The sequence below is a fragment of the Eumetopias jubatus genome, unplaced genomic scaffold (assembly GCF_037043125.1).
Source record: "Eumetopias jubatus isolate StellerSeaLion01/CBP00866 unplaced genomic scaffold, mEumJub1_p1.0 scaffold_7, whole genome shotgun sequence".
Lineage (NCBI taxonomy): Eukaryota > Metazoa > Chordata > Mammalia > Carnivora > Otariidae > Eumetopias > Eumetopias jubatus.
In genome coordinates this window covers 115,629,492-115,650,831 of record NW_028274813.1, presented here as the reverse complement: position 1 = coordinate 115,650,831, position 21,340 = coordinate 115,629,492, and the positions used below count along the sequence as shown (strand labels likewise).

The 21,340-nt window shown below is 35.5% G+C and overlaps 1 protein-coding gene across 3 annotated transcripts in view; it reads right to left on the bottom strand.

Annotated features, from left to right (window-relative positions):
* Positions 1-21,340, bottom strand: part of SCAPER (S-phase cyclin A associated protein in the ER) — a 539,336-nt gene that overhangs the window by 229,065 nt on the left and 288,931 nt on the right. The gene's annotated exons all lie outside the window — the stretch shown is intronic.

Here is a 21,340-nt window from a genome sequence, read left to right as displayed (position 1 = left end):
AAGAAATTGAGGAAGACACAAAGAAATGGAAAAACGTTCCAATCTCATGGATTGGAAGAACAAACATTGTGAAGATGTCAATGCTACCGAGAGCAATCTACACATTCAATGCAATCCCCATCAAAATACCATCCACTTTTTTCAAAGAAATGGAACAAATAATCCTAAAATTTGGAACCAGAAAAGACCTCGAACAGCCAGAGCAATGTTGAAAAAGAAAAGCAATGCTGGCAGCATCACAATTCCAGACTTCCAGACTACAAAGCTGTCATCATCAAGACAGTATGGTACTGGCACAAAAACAGACACACAGATCAGTGGAACAGAATCGAGAGCCCAGAAATGGACCCTCAACTCTATGGTCAACTAATCTTCGACAAAGCAGGAAAGAATGTCCAATGGAAAAAAGACAGTCTCTTCAACAAATCGTGTTGGGAAAATTGGACAGTCACATGCAGAAGAATGAAACTGGACCATTTCCTTACAGAACACACAAAAAATAATCTCAAAATGGTTGTAAGACCTAAATGTGAGAGAGGAGTCCATCAAAATCCTAAAGGAGAACAGAGGCAGCAACCTCTTCGACCTCAGCCGCAGCAACTTCTTTCTAGAAACATCGCCAAAGGCAAGGGAAGAGCAAAAATGAACAATTGGGACTTCATGAAGATAAAAAGCTTTTGCATAGCAGAGGAAACAGTCAACAAAAGCAAAAGACAGCCAACAGAATGGGAGAAGGCATTTGCAAATGACATATCAGATAAAGGGCTAGCTAGTATCAAAAATCTATAAAGAACTTCTGAAACTCAACACCCAAAAAACAAATGATCCAATCAAGAAATGGGCACAAGACATGAACAGACATTTTTCCAAAGAAGACATCCAAGTGGCCAACAGACACAGGAAAAAGTGCTCAACATCGCTCGGCATCAGGGAAATCCAAATCAAAACCTCAATGAGATATCACCTCACACCAGTCAGAATGGCTAAAATTAACAAGTCAGGAAATGACAGATGTTGGCAGGGATGCAGAGAAAGGGGAATCCTCCTACACTGTTGGTGGGTATGCAAGCTGGTTCAGGCACTCTGGAAAATAGTATGGAGGTTCTTCAAAAAGTTGAAAATAGAGCTACCATACGATCCAGCAATTGCACTACTGGGTATTTACCCCAAAGATACAAATGTAGGGATCTGAAGGGGTAAATGCACCCCAGTGTTTACAGCAGCAATGTCCACAATAGCCAAACTGTGGAAAGAGCCAAGATGTCCATCGACAGATGAATAGATAAAGAAGATGTGGTGTATATATACAATGGAATATTATGCAGCCATCAAAAAGAATGAAATCTTGCCGTTTTTAACGACATGGATGGAACTGGAGGGTAGTATGCTGAGAGAAATAAGTCAATCAGAGAAAGACATGTATCATATGACCTCACTGATATGAGGAATTCTTAATCACAGGAAACAAACTGAGGGTTGCTGGCGTGGTTGGGGGTAGGATGGATGGGGTGGCTGGGTGATAGATATTGGGGACGCTATGTGCTATGGTGAATGCTGTGAATTGTGTAAGACTGTTGAATCACAGACCTGTACCTCTGGAACAAATAATACATTATATGTTAAAAAAGAAAAAGACGAAGAAGAAGATAGCAGGAGGGGAAGAATGAAGGGGGGGAAATCAGAGGGGGTGACGAACTGTGAGAGACTATGGACTCTGAGAAACAAACCGAGGGTTCTAGAGGGGAGGTGGGTGGGGGATGGGTTAGCCTGGTGATGGGTATTAAAGAGGGAACGTACTGAATGGAGCACTGGGTGTTACACGCAAACAATGAATCATGGAACACTACATCAAAAACTAATGATGTAATGTATGGTGATTAACATAACATAATAAAATAATAAAATGATGATGTAACACACATCATTATATAGATTTCTGTGTACTCAGATAGAAGAATTTCTTCACAATATAAACCTAGAAATAGAATTTTCTGGGTCAAGTACAGCATGCACAGCCTCAATTTTACCAGATTTTGCCAAACTGCTCTACAAAGCAGTGTTTCAATTTACACCCCCCCACTACCACTATATGAGGGATTCCTTTCATCATGTGCTTTCTAACACTTAGTATTTTGTATTTTCCATTTTTTTCCTGATTTAATTTGTATATTTATTTAATTTATTTTTTATTATTAACATATAATGTATTATTTATTTCAGGAGTATGTTTGTCAGAATAATGGGAATGAAATATCTTGTTTAAACTTACAGAGATCAGAGTATTAATGAGGTTGAACACCTTTCAAATATTTAATGGCCATTGGGATTTCTCTTTTTTATGACTTCACTCAATTTTGTAATGGACTTATTTTTTCTTACTCATTTGTAGGATAATTTAAATATATTTTCTCTAGTCCAATTGCCAGTTTTATGTGTTGCAAATTTCTTTTCATTCACGGCATATAACTTTATGATGAATTATTTCTTGAAGAATATTTTATTTTTATGGTCATGTTACCTTAATTATATATGCTTTGGGGATCTTAAATTATTTTGCAAACCAATGTCATAAAGGCATACTCTATTTTTCCTGAAGTTCTGCTTTTTCACATATAGGTCTTTAACTTATCCTGGAATTACTTTTCATGCATGGATTCAGGTAGCAGTCTTATTAATTCCATCACCAACTTACTCACTTAGTCATACATGCACTCACTGATTGTTTGATATGGAAACATAACTGGCCCAGTCCCATTTACTCCAATATTCAATATGCAACTTAAGTCATACACCAAGATTCACTCTCTATACATATGTATGTGTTTTATAATCATACATATATATGTAAAAGCTTATGGGCTAATATTTTCCACCTATGTATTGTCTATTTGTACCATCACATGTTTAATTACCATAGCTTTAAAAAGAAGTCTCATTTATTTTTCTATTTTGTTTTTTAAGTGACTATCTTTGTTTTACTTCTTTTCCAGATTGATTGAGATATAATTGACATACAACATTGTGGAAGTTTAAGGTGCACAATGTGATGATTTGATACACATATTCAAAATGATTATCACAATGAGGTTAGTTAACAACTCCATCACCTCACATAATTACTTTTTCATGTGTGTGTGGTAAGGACTTTTAAGATCTAATTTCTTAGTAACTTTAAATATATAATACTCTCAAGTTTCATCTTATAACTAGAAGTTTATACCCTTTAACTAACATCTCCTCATTTAGTCTATCCATTCCCCCAGGCCCTGGTAGCCCCCATTCTACTCTCCAGTTCTATGAGTTTGATTTTTTTTATTTTTAGATTCCACATATTAGTGAGACCACACAGTATTTGTCTTTCTCTAACTTATTTCACATTGCATAACACCCTCAAGATCCATCCATGTTGTCACAAATGGCAGGATAGCCTCTCTTATGGCTAAATAATATTCCATTATATGTATAGACCACATTTTCTTCATCCATTCATCTGTTGATGAGGTAGTTCCATGTCTGGGCTATTGTGAACAATGCTGCAATGAACATGGGAATGCAGCTATCTCTTCAAGACAGTGATTTCATTTCCCTCAACTACATTCCAGAAGTAGGACTGCTAGATCAAATGGTAGTTCTATTTAAAATTTTTGAAGAGCCTCCATACTGTTTTGAACAATGGCAATACCAATTTACATTACCAACAGTACACAAGGGTTCCCTAGTCTTCATATCCTTGCCAATAACTGTTAATTGTCTTTTTGGCAATACCCATTTTAACAGTTGTAAGGTGATACTTCACTGTGGGTTTGATTTGCATTTTCCTAATTATTAGTGATGTTGAACACCTTGTTCGTGTTCTTTGAAAAAAATGTCTATTTGTGCCCTTTGCCCATTTTTAATCAGATAACAATGATGATGATGATGACGACGACGACGACGACGACGACGACGACGACTAGCAACTGAGTTGTAGGAGTTCCTTATATGCTTGGTTATTAACCCCTAATCAGATATATGGTTCGCAAATAGTTTCTCCTATTCCATAGGATGCCTTTTCATTTTGCTGGTTGTATATTTTGCTGTGCACAAGCTGTTAAGTTTAATATAGTCCCAGCTGTTTATTTTTGCTTTTGTTGCTTGTGCTTTGGTGTCAAATCCAAACAATCATTGCTAAGAATGGTGTCAAGGAATTTTTTCCCTATGTTTTCTTCTAGGAGCTTTATGATTTAGGGTCTTATATTTAAGTATTTAGTCCCACTTAGAGTTATTTTTTCCAGTTTTATTAACATATAATTGACATATAGAACTGTACAAGTTTAAGGTGTACATGATGATTTGACTGAGTTAATTTTTGTAAGAAAAAGCCCAATTTTATTTTGCACATGATTATACAGTTTGCTCTACACCATGTATGGAAGGACTATCCTATCCTTATTACTTGGCTCCCTTATCAAATAGTTGACTGTATATCCGGTGGTTACAAGTGGCACAGTTTCCTTCTGTGTTCCTGACTGATTAATCTGGCATCTGTCAGGTGACTCCAATCGACTGTGTCCTCAGAACTAGGGTTTGGGCACAAGAAGTTGCACAGCCAGGGCTAGGGCTAGGGTTCCGGTCTGGGAGATGATAGGAGTCTATCCAATGGCATTGTGGTTTCTTATTTTAGTCTATGGCACTTTCCTTATACTTTCGTACGTACATTTGAAATCGTTGCGTATAACATCTAGTGTGCTATGTACAAGATCTTAATATCTTCAAACAGACAATTTTACTTCTTCCTTTCTGGTTGGGATACCTTTTATTTCTTTTTTCTTTTCTAACTGCTCTAGCTAGGACTTCCAATACTATATTGAATTGGAGTGGTGACAGTTGGCATCCTTGTCTTGTTCCTGATCTTTGAGGGAAAGCTTTCAAACTTTCATTGTTGAGCACGATATTAGCTGTCATAAATGGCTTATACTATCACCAATTTGTTGGGAGTTTTTATGATGAAGCCATGTTTAATTTTGTTGAAAGATTTTTATCTTTATTTTATTAATGTGGCATATCACCTTTACTGATTTTTGTATATTAAACTATCCTTGCATCTCAGGAATAAATCTCACTTGGTCATGATATATAATCCTTTTACTGTGCTTTTGAGGGGCGTGTTAATTTTGGGTGGCTCAGTCGGGTAAGCGTCTGCCTTCAGCACAGGTCCCAGGGATTGAGTCCCACACTGGGCTCCCTGCTTGGTGGGGAGTCTGCTTCTCCCTCTACCTGTGCTCCTGCTTTCTCTCTCTCAAATAAAATCTTTAAAAAAAAAAAGAAAGACTCTTAATGTGCTTTTGAACTTGGTTTGCTACTGTTTTGTTGAGGATTTTGCATCTATGTTCATCAGGGATACCGGCCTATAGTTTCTTTTATTGTAGTGTCCTTCTCTGGCTTTGATATCAATGTAATGCTGCCATCATAAAATGAGTATGGCAGTGTGCTCTTCAATTTTTTGGAATAGTCTGTAATAGAAAAGGATTAGTGTTAATACTTCTTTAAATGCTTGGTAGAATTGACCAGTGAAACCAATTGGTCCTGGGCTTTACTTCGTTGGGAGGTTTTTGATTACTGATTCAATCTCCTTACTTGTTATCTTTCTGTTCATATTTTCTATTTCTTCATGATTCAGGCTTGGTAGGTCATGTATTTCCAGGAATTTATCCATTTCTTCTAGGTTGTCCAATCTGATGATGTATACCTGTTCACAGTAGTCTCTTATGACCTTATGCATTTTGGTGGTATCACTTGTAACATATCTTTTCTTTCTGATTTTATTTGAATCTTTTCTTTTTTTCTTAGTTTACCTAAGGTGTTGTCAATTAGGTTTATCATTTCAAAATACCAGTTCTTTGTTTCATTGATCTTTTTTTATTGTTTCTTTCTATTTCATGTATTTCCGGTCTGATATTTATTATTTCCTTTCTTCTACTAATGTTGGCTTTAGTTTCTTCTTTTTCTAGGCACTTGAGGTATAAAGTTAGGTTGTTTACTTGAGATTTCTTTTTTTTTAAGTGTAGGCATTAATTTTCATAAGCTTCCTCTTATAGCTGCTTTTGTGGCATCCCATAAGTCTTTATATGTTGTGTTTCCATTTTTTTCTTTGTTTCAAGATATTCTTAAATTTCCCTTTTGATTTCTTGTTTGATCCATTGGTTATTTAGGGGGATAATGTTTAATTTTCACATATTTGTAAATTTTCTGCTTTTCTTTCTTTAAAGATTTAATTTTTAAAAAAGATTTATTTATTTATTCAAGAGAGAGAGAAAGACAGAGAGAGAGGTGGGGGGGGGCAGATGGAGAGAGAGAGAGTCTTAAGCAGAATCCATGCTGAGTGTGGAGTCTAACATGGGGCTCGATCTCATGACCTTAAGATCATGACCTGAGCTGAAATCAAGAGGAGGATGGTTAACCTACTGAGCCACCCAGGTGCCCCTTTAAGTTTTTATTTTAATTCCAGTTAGTTACTTTTTTCTAGATATGTCTCCTGAGGCAAGGGAAACAAAAGCAAAAATAAACGATTGGGACTATATCAAAATAAAAAGCTTCTACACAGTGAAGGAAACAAACAAAACTAAAAGGCAACCTACAGAATGGGAGAAGATATTTGCAAATGACATATTCAATAAATGGTTAGTATCTAAAATATATGAAGAACTGATACAATTTAATAGCCCCCAAACCAAAAAATCCAATTAAAAATGGGCAGAATCGGGGTGCCTGGGTGGCTCACTCATTAAGCGTCTGCCTTCGGCTCAGGTCATGATCCCAGGGTCCTGGGACTGAGCCTGCAACAGGCTCCCTGCTCCACGGGAAGCCTGCTTCTCCCTCTCCCACTCCTCCTGCTTGTGTTCCCTCTCTTGCTGTGTCTCTCTCTGTCAAACAAACAAACGAACAAACAAACAAATAAATAATAAATAAATCTTTAAAAAAATAAGATGGGCAGAAGACATGGACAGATAGTTCTCCAAAGAAGACATCCAGATGGCCAACAGACTCATGAAAAGATGTTCATCATCACTCATCGTTAGGGAAATGCAAATCAAATACACAATGAGATATCGCCTCACACCTGTCAGAATGGCTAACATCAACAAAGCAAGAAACAACAGGTGTTGGTGGGAATGCAGTCACTGTGGAAAACAGTATGGAGGTTCCTCAGAAAGTTAAAATAGTACTACCCTACGACCCAGCAATCACACTACTGGAATATTTACCCAAAGAATACAAGAAAACTAATTCAGAGGGATACATTCACCCCTATATTTATAGCAGCATTATTTACAATAGGCAAGATATGGAAGCAGCCCAAGAGTCCATTGTTGATGAATGTATAAAGATGTGGCATATGTGTATATATATATGTGAGTGTGTGTGTGTGTATATATATATGTACATATATATATATACACACATACATACACACACAATGGAATATTGTTAAGCCATAAAAAAGAAGGGAATTTTGCCATTTGCAATGACACGGATGGACCTAGAGAGTATAACACTAAGCAAAATAAATCAGTCAGAGAAAGACAAATATATGATTTCACTCATATGTGGAATTTAAGAAACAAAAGAAATGAGCAAGCAAAGGGAAAAGAAAGAGAGAGAAAGAGGGAGAGAGAGACAGACCAAGAAACACTCTTAGTTAAAGAGAATAAACGGATGGTTACCAGAAGGGTGGGGGCTTGGGTTAAATAGGTGATAAGGATTAAGGAGTGCTGTTCACGTTTTAAAAAGCCGTCACCTCCTTTAGTTTTTACTGATTGGCTTTGGGACAAAAATACATTTGGTCAGCCCTGTTATGGATTGCAAGTCTCTCTCAGAACTTTTCTATGGATACACTTGCTCCTTATTTCTTGTTCCTTCTTCTGGGAGAATTTTTAAGATTATATGCCTTCTCTTGATCCTGCAAAGCCAGGCCATATGCTGACAGCCCCCCTTTTGCTTTCCCTAAGGTGGTGCTAAATGATCAAGTTTCTGTGGTTTCTCCCAGTCCTGCAGAGCTGGGCTGGCTTTCTGTGCATGCTCACTAGCCATCTGCAAAGGTTTCCTCTCACTGCTGTCAGGGCATGCATACAGAACTGGTCACAGGCTGAGGGGGTATATGTGTGAGGTGCACAGAGCACTGGGATTACTGTAGGCCAGCTGGGATTTGCCCAGTGTCTTGTGGGTGAGCTTCCTAATGGAGTCTGCAATGTTGTTAGTAGGATTCACTTTTCTTTGATGTCTTCCAAGAGCCCTTGCTGCTCTTTGCCCAGAAGCCACACTCTACAACCCAGAAATGAAGCACACCTTAATATTCGGGATGGGGCTAAAAAGAAATGGGTCTTTTTAAAAAAATTTTTTATTGTTATGTTAATCACCACACATTACATCATTAGTTTTTGATGTAGTGTTCCATGATTCATTGTTTGTGCATAATACCCAGTGCTCCACGCAGAATGTGCTCTCTTTAATACCCATCACCAGGCCAACCCATCCCCCCACCCCCCTCCCCTCTAGAACCCTCAGTTTGTTTTCCAGAGTCCATCATCTCTCATTGTTCGTCTCCCCCTCCGACTTACTCCCCTTCATTCTTCCCCTCCTGCTATCTTCTTCTTTTTCTTTTTTCTTAACATATGTTGCATAATTTGTTTCAGAAGTACAGATCTGTAATTCAATAGTCTTGCACAATTCACGGTGCTCACCATAGCACATACCCTACCCAATGTCTATCACCCAGCCACCCCATCCCTCCCACCCCCACCACTCCAGCAACCCTCAGTTTGTTTCCTGAGATTAAGAATTCCTCATATCAGTGAGATCATATGATACATGTCTTTCTCTGATTGACTTAAGAAATGGGTCTTTTTGGCAGCATCCTACACAGCTGGGAAAGTCAGGCTCCCACTAACATGCTCTGACTTTACCCCTAAGGAAGAAATCACACGCCAAGGTCTCTCATGACACTGCGTTGTGCCTCTTTGTAGTAGGGTTGATACTAATAAAGTTAAAGGTTTCATCTTGTCCTCTTCAATGCATCCGATCTCAGATTTTTTGCTTCAACAGTGTGCTGAAACTTCTCCGTTGGGACTCCTGAAGTGGGTGATTGTCTAAATTAGTGTTCTTTATAGGGAAAGAGGATAGAAAATGCTTATCCCACCATGTTAATGATATCAAAGAACTCTCATTTATTTCTTGTTTAAAATGGGTTTGGTCATTCTCCCTTAATTTTTTAAAAGCACTTTATGATCATCATTTAATATTTCATGAAAAAGTTTACTGCACTTTTAATTGAATTTTATTTATGGTTTAATTTGTAGTGACTTGACATCTTTAGTCTTCCCAACCATGAACATTATGTAGCCCCATATGTTTAAACATTCTTTCAGTAGGGTTTATAACTTTGTCCAGAAAAGTCTTGTTTTTTTTTTTAAAGACATTCTTAAGGCATAGAATAGTTTCTGTTGTTATTCAAAATTACACTGAAATTTATTCCTTTTTTACATTTCTAATCAGTTGGTCACTGGCCTAGGAACAGTATTCTGGTAAATGGATCCCGTAACCAGGAATTTTATTGGATTGTCTTGGATTTTTCCATGTAGACAAGAATATTATCAGCAAATATATTCAACCTTGTTTCTCTCCTGCTTATCTTTTCCCCCAAGTATAATTTTATTAATATTTAAATATAATCTACTAAAAAAAACTTTAAAAAGTACAAAAACAAAATTTCATAGAGATTCAATTTAATGTGGGGGGTGTGCTTGCCTGTTCATAAGTTCATTCCAGTCAGGAACACAGGAGGATAAGGCTACACACGTTAGGTGTACTACTGAGTCTATTTCTTTGTTTGTTTTTAACCATGTCAAGATTGAAAATCCTAGTTCACACAAATAGGTAGTTGTGAATGGTAATAACAGCAATATGCTCTTTCTACTTAGCAATGGAGATTCATTTTTAATTTTTTTATTGTTATGTCAATCACCATACACTACATCATTAGTTTTTGATGTAGTGTTCTATGATTCATTATTTGTGTATAACACCCAGGGCTCCATGCAGAACGTGCCCTCTTTAATACCCATCACCAGGCTAACCCATCCTCCCACCCCCCTCCCCTCTAGAACCCTCAGTTTGTTTTTCAGAGTCCATCTTAATCCAAAATGCTGATAAACTTAATGTCTTAGAATAATTCCTTAGTGTGACTGATGAACTGAGCAGCAATAACTCATCCTCTTCTTCAGGCTACAAGTTTTGATTCTGCAGTTTGAAAAAACAAATGGATCTTTTATCCAAATATTTTCCTTTAATGATTCAAATTTCTCTTCTGGAAAATAATGATGAAAGGTTTGAGACAAAGAAGTGAGATGCATCAGTATCTCCAATTTTATTTCCTTTATTTCATTAATAATGCTCTCTTCAATGTGCTGCCACAAAGTTGGGAATATATAGTAGCTAGGGTGATTACTTTTAAGTCTTGCTTGCCACAACAATAATGTCTTTTGGAATCCTAGAATACGTAGGATATTGAAATACATTATTTCTTCCCCATTCTTTCGAATTTAATTAAGAATGCCAAAAATGGCATTTAAATATGCCAATTTTGTTACCTAAATGTCATCTTCAAAAATAATTGCAAAATGAAGAAGAAGATAGCAGGAGGGGAGGACATGAAGGGGGCAGAATCAGAAGGGGAGACGAACCATGAGACTATGGACTCTGAGAAACAAACTGAGGGTTCTAGAGGGGAGGGGAGTGGAGTGGGAGGATGTGTTCGCCTGGTGATGGGTATTAAAGAGGGCACGTTCTGCATGGAGCACTGGGTGTTATATGCAAACAATGAATCATGGAACACTACATCAAAAACTAATGATGTATGGTGATTAACATAATAAAAAATTCTGCGAAATAAGATTGCTTTTCATAAGAAAAATGTAAATTTCATTCCTGAGTTCATATACACTGCTCAATACTTTTCCTTGAGACAACCTATGAACTTTTCTATGAAACAGTAAGTGGGTACGGTTAACTCCAATCTCTGAACTAAATATTTCCAGATATTTTGAAATCTCAATCAGCTGTTCAATGAGCTTCCTTTAATAAAATTAACAATTTTTACTGCATTTTTCAATACATCCATTAGAATTGGTGGAATTTCTTTGGATACCAAAGCTTCTTGATGAATAAAACAGTGATTCTAAAGATTACTGTTAGGTCTTACTTCTAACCATTTTTCAATAACCCTGCTATGTTTTCCAGTCATATTTGCTGCTCCATCACTCAAAATTCCTTTACAATTTTCCCAGTTTAATTTATATTGACCAACAAAGCACTCTTCTAATTCAGTAAATATATCTACTACAATTATGTGTGAATTTCAACTTAAACAACACAACAGACCCTCTCTAAAATCATCTTGCCACACATACCTGATATAAAACCAGAGTGTTGGACAACTTGAAATATCAGTGCTCTCATCAAGTTGGATTGCAAAACCTATCCCAGACTGCAGCTGTGCAATAAGCATCACCTCTAAGTGTTTGGCGATCATACAGATTTGACGAGATATCGTATTGTCACTAAGAGGTATAATTCTTAATTTATCAGCTGATTTATCATCAAAAATTGTCCGTACCATATGCATACGTGCTGGAAGAATAATTTTTTCAGCAGGTGTATGAGCCATTTTTTCTTTTGCTACTCAATATGCAACCAAATATCATGGGAACAGGGCTCTCATTCATGGTTGTGGACTAAGAAATGGTGGGGATAACTCTATGCTATTTCTTTCCCTTTGGGAATAGTCTTCCTCATTTTCCTCCTTCACTTTTACTATCACTATGCCTTCCATCTCCTGGGTGGCCTGGGGAGACAAATCTGTGGTATGCCTTGACTCTGCAGTGTTCAGGTTCAAAGAACTGGCTTACTTAATCCCAATAGGGTCTGCCTACAAAGACTGTCCTTTTCATCCTAGGAGACCTAACTTTTGCTATCCCCTCATCTAGGGCCCTCATCCGGCACCTGCCTTCATCCCTGCTTATCTTTCATTCAGGCTAAGGTCTAGGTATATTAATAACATAACACACAGTTATCAACCAGTCAAGACGGAGCACTGGCTTTCAACAATCCATATGGCTGTACGTACCAGCCAGTTATCAGCACTGTCTTTTCCTACTACATTAAGTTGGCCAGACCCTCCAGGACAGTACATCAATGTTTCAGTATTAAATACAATGTTTGTTGCAGGTTTTTGGTAACCACACTTTATTAGGCTCTTGTTCTTAAAACTAAATCACTAAAATTGTTAAAAATTAGGAGTAAGTGTTGAATTTTATTTATGCCTTTTGTTTCTGTTGATATTGTTTTTCTCCTTTAATTTTTTAAAATAGTGATTTATATTAATTTATTTTTAGATGTTACAGTATCCTTTCATTCCTGTAATAAATATTATTTGATTACAATGCTACTAAATTTTAATTCTCACAACTGAAAGAGATATGTAGTCCTATCAATATTTTTCAAAGGAGAAAAGGGAAGTTTCCTACAAAGGTTAATAATCTGGCTAAGCTTACAGAGTTACTACAAGGCTGATCTGGAATTTGAATTCAGGCCCATAACTACAAACCCTGTGGTCTTTTTTTTTTTTTTAAAGATTTTATTTATTTATTTGACAGAGAGACACAGCAAGAGAGGAAACACAAGCAGGAGGAAGTGGGAGAGGGAGAAGCAGGCTTCCTGTGGAGCAGGGAGCACGATGCGGAGCTCAATTCCAGGACCCTGAGGACTCATATGACCTGAGTCAAAGGCAGACGCTTAACGACTGAGCTACCCAGGCACCCCCAAACCCTGTGGTCTTAATAACTGCACTATATTGTATCAACATCTGCTGACTGCCTACTGACTGCAGGAATTTAACATATATTATTTAATTTAATAGACACAGTCCTTTGGGTGTGTCAATATCACACATTTTACAATAAGGTAACTAAAGCCCAGAGAGATTAATTTTTCCAGGGTCACACAAAGAGGTAGGAAGTTGGTGGGGGATGGGCTAGATGGGTGATGGGTAATAAGGAGGGCCCTTGTGATAAGCACTGGGTATTGCATCTAAGTGATGAATCACTGAATTCTATTTCTGAAAACAATATTGCACTGTATGTTAACTGACTAGAATTAAAAAAAAAAAAAGGTAGGAGGTTCTTAGGTCCATGCTTTTAACACTGCTCTCAGCTGCTTCCTGAAACACCTTCCCACTGATGGTCCAGTTTTGACCCACAGCACACACAACTTTCAACAATCCTGTTTCTTCATAGTTCCTGGGAATGGAATAGAGGACAAGCTGGATGATTTAATTTATTCTAAGGCAGTTATTCCAACAGTACATTTAGGAATCTCTAATGTCAGAAAAACTGAATTTCCAGGTATGTGGCGGGGGGCGGGGTTTACCTAGTAACAGCAAGAAATAAGTTAAGGTTTCATGAGTATTTTATTTGAAAAAAATTTTTTGCATCTTTTTTCATGATATCTTCTATGTTTATGTCAAGCAGAAAACAATGTTTTATATTATATGCCATGGAGAAGGAAAAGAATTTTCTATCGGTCTTACTTAGTATATAAGGTATACTGAGCTGAATTGAAGACAGCTAACATCAAGGTCCTTATATGGGCAAGTTTTAATTTTTTACTGTCACTATTTCCGAGAACCTAGATTTATATAAATGTGGTTAAAAACAGTAAGTGTTTACTCATGCATCAAGCAATCAATCACTAAGGTGAGCCCAAGACAGAATATTGCCAGAGGTAGCATGATGGAATACTGTCAGGTTGCTATGTATGGGCAGAAACTTCAATAATTACAACTCCTTACTGAGAAGTGAAATCACTCATGGCACATGCTGGGTTGAACAGGTTCTCTTTTTAAGTGCTTATTTTAATGGTAGTTAGTTAATATACAGTGTCATATTAGTTTTAGGTGTACAATTTAGTGATTCAGTGACACCATACATTGTCCAGTGCTCATCACAAGTGCACTCCTTAATCTCCATCACTTATTTAACCAAACTTCCCACACCCTGCCCTTCTGGTAACCATCAGTTTGTTCTCTATAACTAAGAGTGTTTCTTGGTTTGTCTCTCTCTTCTCCCCCTTTGTTCATTTGTTTCATTTCTTAAATTCCACATATGAGTGAAATCATATTATATTTGTCTTTATTTCACTTAGCATTATACTTTCTAGCTCCACCCATGTTATTGCAAATGGTAAGACAGCATTCTTTTTATCGCTGAAAATATTCCATTATCTATCTATCTATCATCTATCTATATCACACTTCTTTATCTTCTTATCCATCAATTGATGGACATTTGGGCTGCTTCCATATCTTGCCTATTGTAAATAATGCTGCTATAAATATAGGGGTGAATGTATCCCTCTGAATTAGTTTTCTTGTATTCTTTGGGTAAATATTCCAGTAGTGCAATTGCTGGGTCCTCGGGTAGTACTATTTTTAACTTTCTGAGGAACCCCCATACTGTTTTCCACAGTGACTGCATTCCCACCAACAGTGCACGAGTGTTTTTCTATACATCCCCACCAACACCTGTTGTTTCTTGGTTTGTTGATGTTAGCCATTCTGACAGGTGCGAGGTGATATCTCATTGTGTATTTGATTTGCATTTCCCTAACGATGAGTGATGATGAACATCTTTTCATGTGTCTGTTGGCCATCTGGATGTCTTCTTTGGAGAACTGTCTGTCCATGTCTTCTGCCATTTTTAATTGGATTATTTGGTTTGGGAGCTGTTAAGTTGTATCAGTTATTTTTTTTCCTTTTTTTAAAAATTAAAATTCAATTAGCCAAGGTATAGTACATCATTAGTTTTTGATATAATCTTCAATGATTCATTAGTTGAATATAACACCCAGTGCTCATCATATCACATGCCCTCTTTAATTCCCATCACCCAGTTACCCCATTCCCCCACCCAATTCCCTTTCCACAACCCTAAGTTTGTTTCCCGGAGTCCAGAGTCTCATATGGTTTGTCTCCCTCTCTGATTTCCTCCCATTCAGTTTTCCCTTCCTTCCCCTATTCTTTCCTGCTTTGTGGAAGATTAATTGATCATATAACTGTGGGTTTATTTCTGGGTCTTCTATTCTGTTCTATTGACCTAGGTGTCTACTTTTGTGTGAACAGCTGCTCTTCTACACTATTATCTATTTAGCTATTTATTTTTAATTGTAACAGAGATATACTCAACAAGTAACTTTATTAGTAAAAAACTTTAACAATCTATTTTTAATTTTATCAATAGTAATATCGTTTTAGCAAATACACTGATTACATAATCATGGTCCTACCTCCAGCTCTCAAATATCATGTTCACAACACTTCTTGCTTAATGTAATTGACATACCTTGGTGAAAACTTCTTCATCAACTACTTTACCACAAAGTATTTTATAAATTACCTTTCTTCAAAAGATAATATTAAAATAGTCTTTTGCATAGGTATGGATAAGAACCTGAGTATAAAAATTTTTAATTTTTTTTTTTGCCTCCAATGTTTGAATAAAATTGACACTCTAGGGGAGTATACTTTTTTATCAAATGACTGTATGGGATTCAGTGAAAGCAGTGCTCATAGGGAAATTTATTTTCCTTAAAAAAAAAAAAAAAACCAAAAACCAAAGACCTCAAATCAATAACTTAATTTTACACTTTAAGGAGCTAGGAAAAGAAGAGTAAACCACAGCCAAACCATACTGTTTTGCCAACCTAAAACTAAAGGAAATAAAGAAAATTAGAGTAGAGATAAATAAAAATAAAAATAGAAAAATAGAGAAAAATCAATGAAGCCAAAAGTTGGTTTTTGAAAATATCAACAAAATTAACAAACCTTTAGGTAGACAGGAAAAAAGAGAAAACTGAAATGACTAAAATCAGAAATACAGTAAGGATGTTATAATATCCTTAAAATAATAAAAAGGACTATTAAGAGTTTACTATGGTCAACATATACTAGGATATATGCCAACAAGTTAGATAACGTAGATGAAATGGACAAATTCCTAGAAACATGTAAACTACTAAAACCAATTTTAAAAGACGTAGAAAATCAGAATAGATCTGTAACAAGTAAAGAGTTTGAATCAGTAATCCTAAACCTCCCAGCAAAGAAAAATCCAGGACCAAACAGCTTCACTGGTCAATTCTACCAAACATTTAAAGAATAATTAACACCAATCCTTCTCAAACTCTTCTGAAAAATAGAAGTAGAGGGAATATTACCTAATTCATTCCATTAGGGCACGATCATCCAGATACCTAAGGTAGACAAAAACATCACTAGAAAACTACAGACTAGTATCCCCTGAATATAGATGCAAAAGTTAACAATTACAAGTAGCACACAATGAAAAATTAAGGGGTTACAAAGGAAACATCATAAGAAAGAAATTGGAAAACAATAGACAATGTAAACATACACTCAAAGACATAAAATACTAGGATTATCAGATATAGACTATTGACATAATTATATTTTCTGTGTACAAATAAAAGGTAAGTTTGAAAACAGCTGTAAAGAACAAGAAATTATAAGAAAGGACACAGCAGATTTGAAAAGTAGGCTTTCTAAACAGAGAAAATAAAATACTGTGATTAAAATTAAGAAATTAATGGATGGTTTTAAGAGCATATCAGAGACAACTGGAGAGAGAATAAAGTACAAGAACAGAGAAACTAGGAAAAACACTTGTATTTATAAACCTTTGACTCATGATAGAGGAGATACTAAAGAACAGTAGGGAAAACTGGTCTTTTCAATAAATGGTGCTCAAGAAATTCAGCATCCAGCTGGGAAAAAGAAATGAAATTAAACCTCTGCCTCACAATAAATAGAAAAATTAATTCCATGGGGATAACAAACTAAAACTAAAGAAAAAACTATAAAACTTCAAGATGAATATACAGAAAAAGATCTTCTTGACTCTGGAGTAGGAAAATAGTTTGTGAAGAAGAGCAAAAATATTAATCATAAAATATTGATAAATTTGTCTATATTAAAATTAAAAACTTCTGTTCATCAAAGGAGCCAAAAGAGAGTAAAAAGACAGCTGAATAATAGGAGTAAATACCTTTAAAACATTGGAACAAATTAGAGCTAGTGTCCAGAGCATACAAAGAATTCCTACAAATTAGCAGAAAATTGGGCAAAAGATTTGAACATGCAAGTCAAAAGAGAAGAAATTCAAATGGCCAATAAATATGAATAGGTACCTAAATATATCTGATAACAGAGATTCACATTCAAACTATACAACTTAATACCCATAAGATTAGTAAACATTAAAAAGTCTGGTAAGGCCAAGTGTTAGAAAAGAAAGGAGCAACAGGACTTTTATACTCTCCTGGTAGTAATGTGAATTGGTAAACAAGTTAGCATTATCAAGAAAATTTGAAGATATACATACCTCATGACCCAGGAATTCCACTCCCTAGAGAAATTCTTGCACATGAGTATCAGGATACATGTTTAGAAGTATACTTTTTCAAAAAAACAACCCAAGTGCCCATCAATGGCAGAATCAAGAAGTTATCATTGTAGTAAGTGGTAAAACAACACAGTATAGAGCAATGAAAAAAAAAAACCTCTACAACATAAATTCCTAAATAATTTTTTTTAAGATTTTATTTATTTATTTGAGAGAGAGAGAATGAGAGATAGAGAGCACGAGAGCGAAGAGGGTCAGAGGGAGAAGCAGACTCCCTGCTGAGCAGGGAGCCCGATGTGGGACTCGATGCCAGGACTCCAGGATCATGACCTGAGCCGAAGGCAGACGCTTAATGACTGAGCCACCCAGGTGCCCCTCATCAAGTTTCTATAACAAATTTATTTGCTTTTAAGAGAATCCTTTTCAGGGGCGCCTGGGTGGCTCAGTCGGTTGAGCATCCGACTCTTGGTTTTGGTTCAGGTCATGATCTCAGGGTTGTGGGATCAAGCCCCATGTCAGGCTCCATGCTCAGTGGGGAGTCTGCTTGAGATTCTTTCTCCCTCTCCCTCTGTGCCTCCCTCTGCTCACTCTCTCTCCCTCAAATAAATAAATCTTTAAAAAAATAAAATAAAATAAATAAGAGTCCTTTTCATAAAGAAGCCATAATAAGTGATTTCAGATGAGATGACTGAAACAGTATGTTTTTATAAAGGCAAGCCTCACCATCTGAAAAATAATATAAGCTATTTTGAAGTAATTATCTAATTGTTTTGTTTTACTGAGATATAGTTAACATATAATAAAATGCACATATTTAGGTGTCCAGTTTGATGAATTTTGGCAACTGCATACATCTATGTAACAACCATCTAAAACAAAATACATAAACACTCCTTCCTTTATGTTCGTTTCCTTTATTAAAATACAAACAATGTATAGATTAAATCTTTGTCAGATTCTTGAAGTAACAATGATTTCCATTTTCCTTACACTCATCTTCTAATACACACTAGCTGAAGAAGGTATAAGAAACATTTTCATTTTACTTTGGACTACAGGATATATTTGTCACCTTCTGACAAAATATCGGTGTCCTATAAGCTGTATACATTTATTTATCAACTGTCATGAATACATAAATTGATAACATAATAACGTGAGAGGATCAAAATCAGAGTTTTCTATGATAGAATTCTTCAACTGCAGAATTCCAGCTGAAAATAAGAGAAGCAAAACCAAATGAAACCATGAAATTTGGAAGACAGGCAGTGTCTAGCCAGACCTGAAAACAATTTTCTGAATACAATTAGATTGAAAAAGCTCTCAGGGATGACTGGTTTATCTCCTCTGAGTCTAGGCATGTGTTAAATAGCCACAAACTTCAGCTGGCAAAAAAGCAGAAAAAAAAAGGGCAGAGTTGGGAAGAGCCTGTACCTTTCTACCTTCCACAGTTATCTGTTGGTGGAATTTTGCAAGATAAATTTCAAAAACACCAAAACATGGCAGGGTTTACTAAAGGTATCAAAAAGACATCTCTCAATTCAGTTCAAATTATGATTGATGTCAGCTACGTGGTTTGCTTACTTAGCTTCAAGAGAATCACAGCTGAATCGCTAAGTTTGGCAGGATTAAAAAAAAAAAGAAAATGCAATTGGAAGAACTCCATGTCCAATCCATCTGCTTAAACTGTTTACTTATACTAACAGCACACAAATGTCTCATGTTACTGATAAACCACAGAAAGTTTCTGGGATGCTGTTACTATCCAAATTCAAATGTAATGTTCATCATCACAGAGTCAATGAAAATACAAATTATGCTCACTTGGATCAAATTTAATAAAATGGCACAAACAAGGAAAATGCCTTTGCATATATAAGAATGTTTTAGAAACTCTTATTTGAAATTAACATTTCTGCAACAAAAGGATCTTTGGAGCAATTTCTTTTAACTTGAATTTTAAATGTAATTTCATTGTAAAACATACATACAGAAAAGTGAGAAAAATGAGAAAACATGTAAGTACAATTTGAACAATAATTATAATTTGAGTATTGTATATAATTGCCATCTGGTCAAGAAAAAGAAGACTAGAAGCACTCAAAAAACCACCATCTTCCTGATCACATCTCCCTCCCAACTCTCTGAATAATCATATCCTGATTTTTATGAGAAATATTTTGTCTTCTTTACAGTTTTCCCTTCTATGCGTATATTCCAAAACAATATAGGTACTTTTATCTATTCTTAGACTTTATATAACTGGAAATGTAACAGTGTATGTATGTATGTACACGTGTATATGTATATACAAACATGTACATACATTCATACATATATTTTTTTTGGTGACTTGTTTTGCCCTCTAAACATTCTGAGATATATCCATGTTGTTATCCATAGCTGTAGTGCATTTTTATTGTTGAATAATATTCCATTATACAAACATACCATAATTTATATATTTAGCTGTTGATGGATAATTGGGCTTTTTTCCATATATGGTAATTATAAAAATGCCACTGAACATTTGTATATGTGTCTCCTGGTACATATATGCATTGCTGTCTTAGGCTATAGACCTACAAGGAAAATATGTGTATGCTTGCAACTTTAGTCAATAATAACAAACTGCTTTCTAAAATGGTAGTACCAACTTATATCATCACAGTGTATGAGAATTCCATTGCTCTAGATCTTTGCCAAAAGCTGGTATTCTCAGTCTTTAATTTTTGCCATTCTGATAAGTGAATCATAGCATCACACTGAGTTTTTCCTTTGGAATTATCTGATTACTAAAGAGATTGACACTCTTTGCATTTACTTATTGGCTATTTAGATTTCTTCTTTTGGAATGCCTATTACCATTACCTTACTGGCTATTTATCTCTTTTTCTTACTAACTTGTAAGAATTCCTTATATACTCCTGATTACACTTCTTCATGAGCTATACATATAAAGATCTTCCATTCTATTGTCTTTTTCCTGTTTTTCTGGTACCTTTTGATGAATAAAATTTCTGATTTTTAATTCAAATTTGTCAGTTCCCTATATAGCTAATTTCTCTTGTGTCCTTTTCTTGTCTTGGCAAAACCCCAAAGTGACAAAGATATTCTTTGTTATCTCCTAAAAGTTTGTTTTTACTTTTCACATTTAGGTCCCTCTGAACTTAACTTTTTGATTATGATGCAAGGTGGGGTCAAGTTTTATTTAAAAAAAATAAGAATATTCAATCATTATAGCATCATTTACAAAAGGGACCATACTTTCCCCTAGTGCTTCCTTCTTCTATATATACATAAACTGCCTCACATCGCGCATTAAGCATACTATATATGAATTTAATTAATTATGTTCCATTCTTTTCTGCCATCTTTGTTCCAACAACACATTATCTTAAGTACTGCAACTTTATAGTAAGTTTTAATACCCGGTAGAGCAAATCCTCCCATATTATTGTTTTTCAACAGTGTCTTGGCCATTATTGGTTCTTTGAAATTCTGTATTTTAACTTTAGAATCTGCATTTCAATTTCCAGAAAATAAAGTTTCAATCGCAAAATATAAAGAATTTTAATTGTGAATCCATACTAAATCTACAAATCAATTCGTGATGAAAAGATATATTACTATAGTGAGGGTTCCATTCCATGAACATGATTTGTTTACTCCTAGATACTTAGTATTTTGATGATGATATAAATAAAATTGATTTTTATATACTATTCCTGTATCCTAGTAGACTTGTTAAACTTATTAGTTTATGATATTAGCTACACTTTTATTTTAGATATAATCTGTGAGATTAAGGAAATTGCATTTTATTCCTT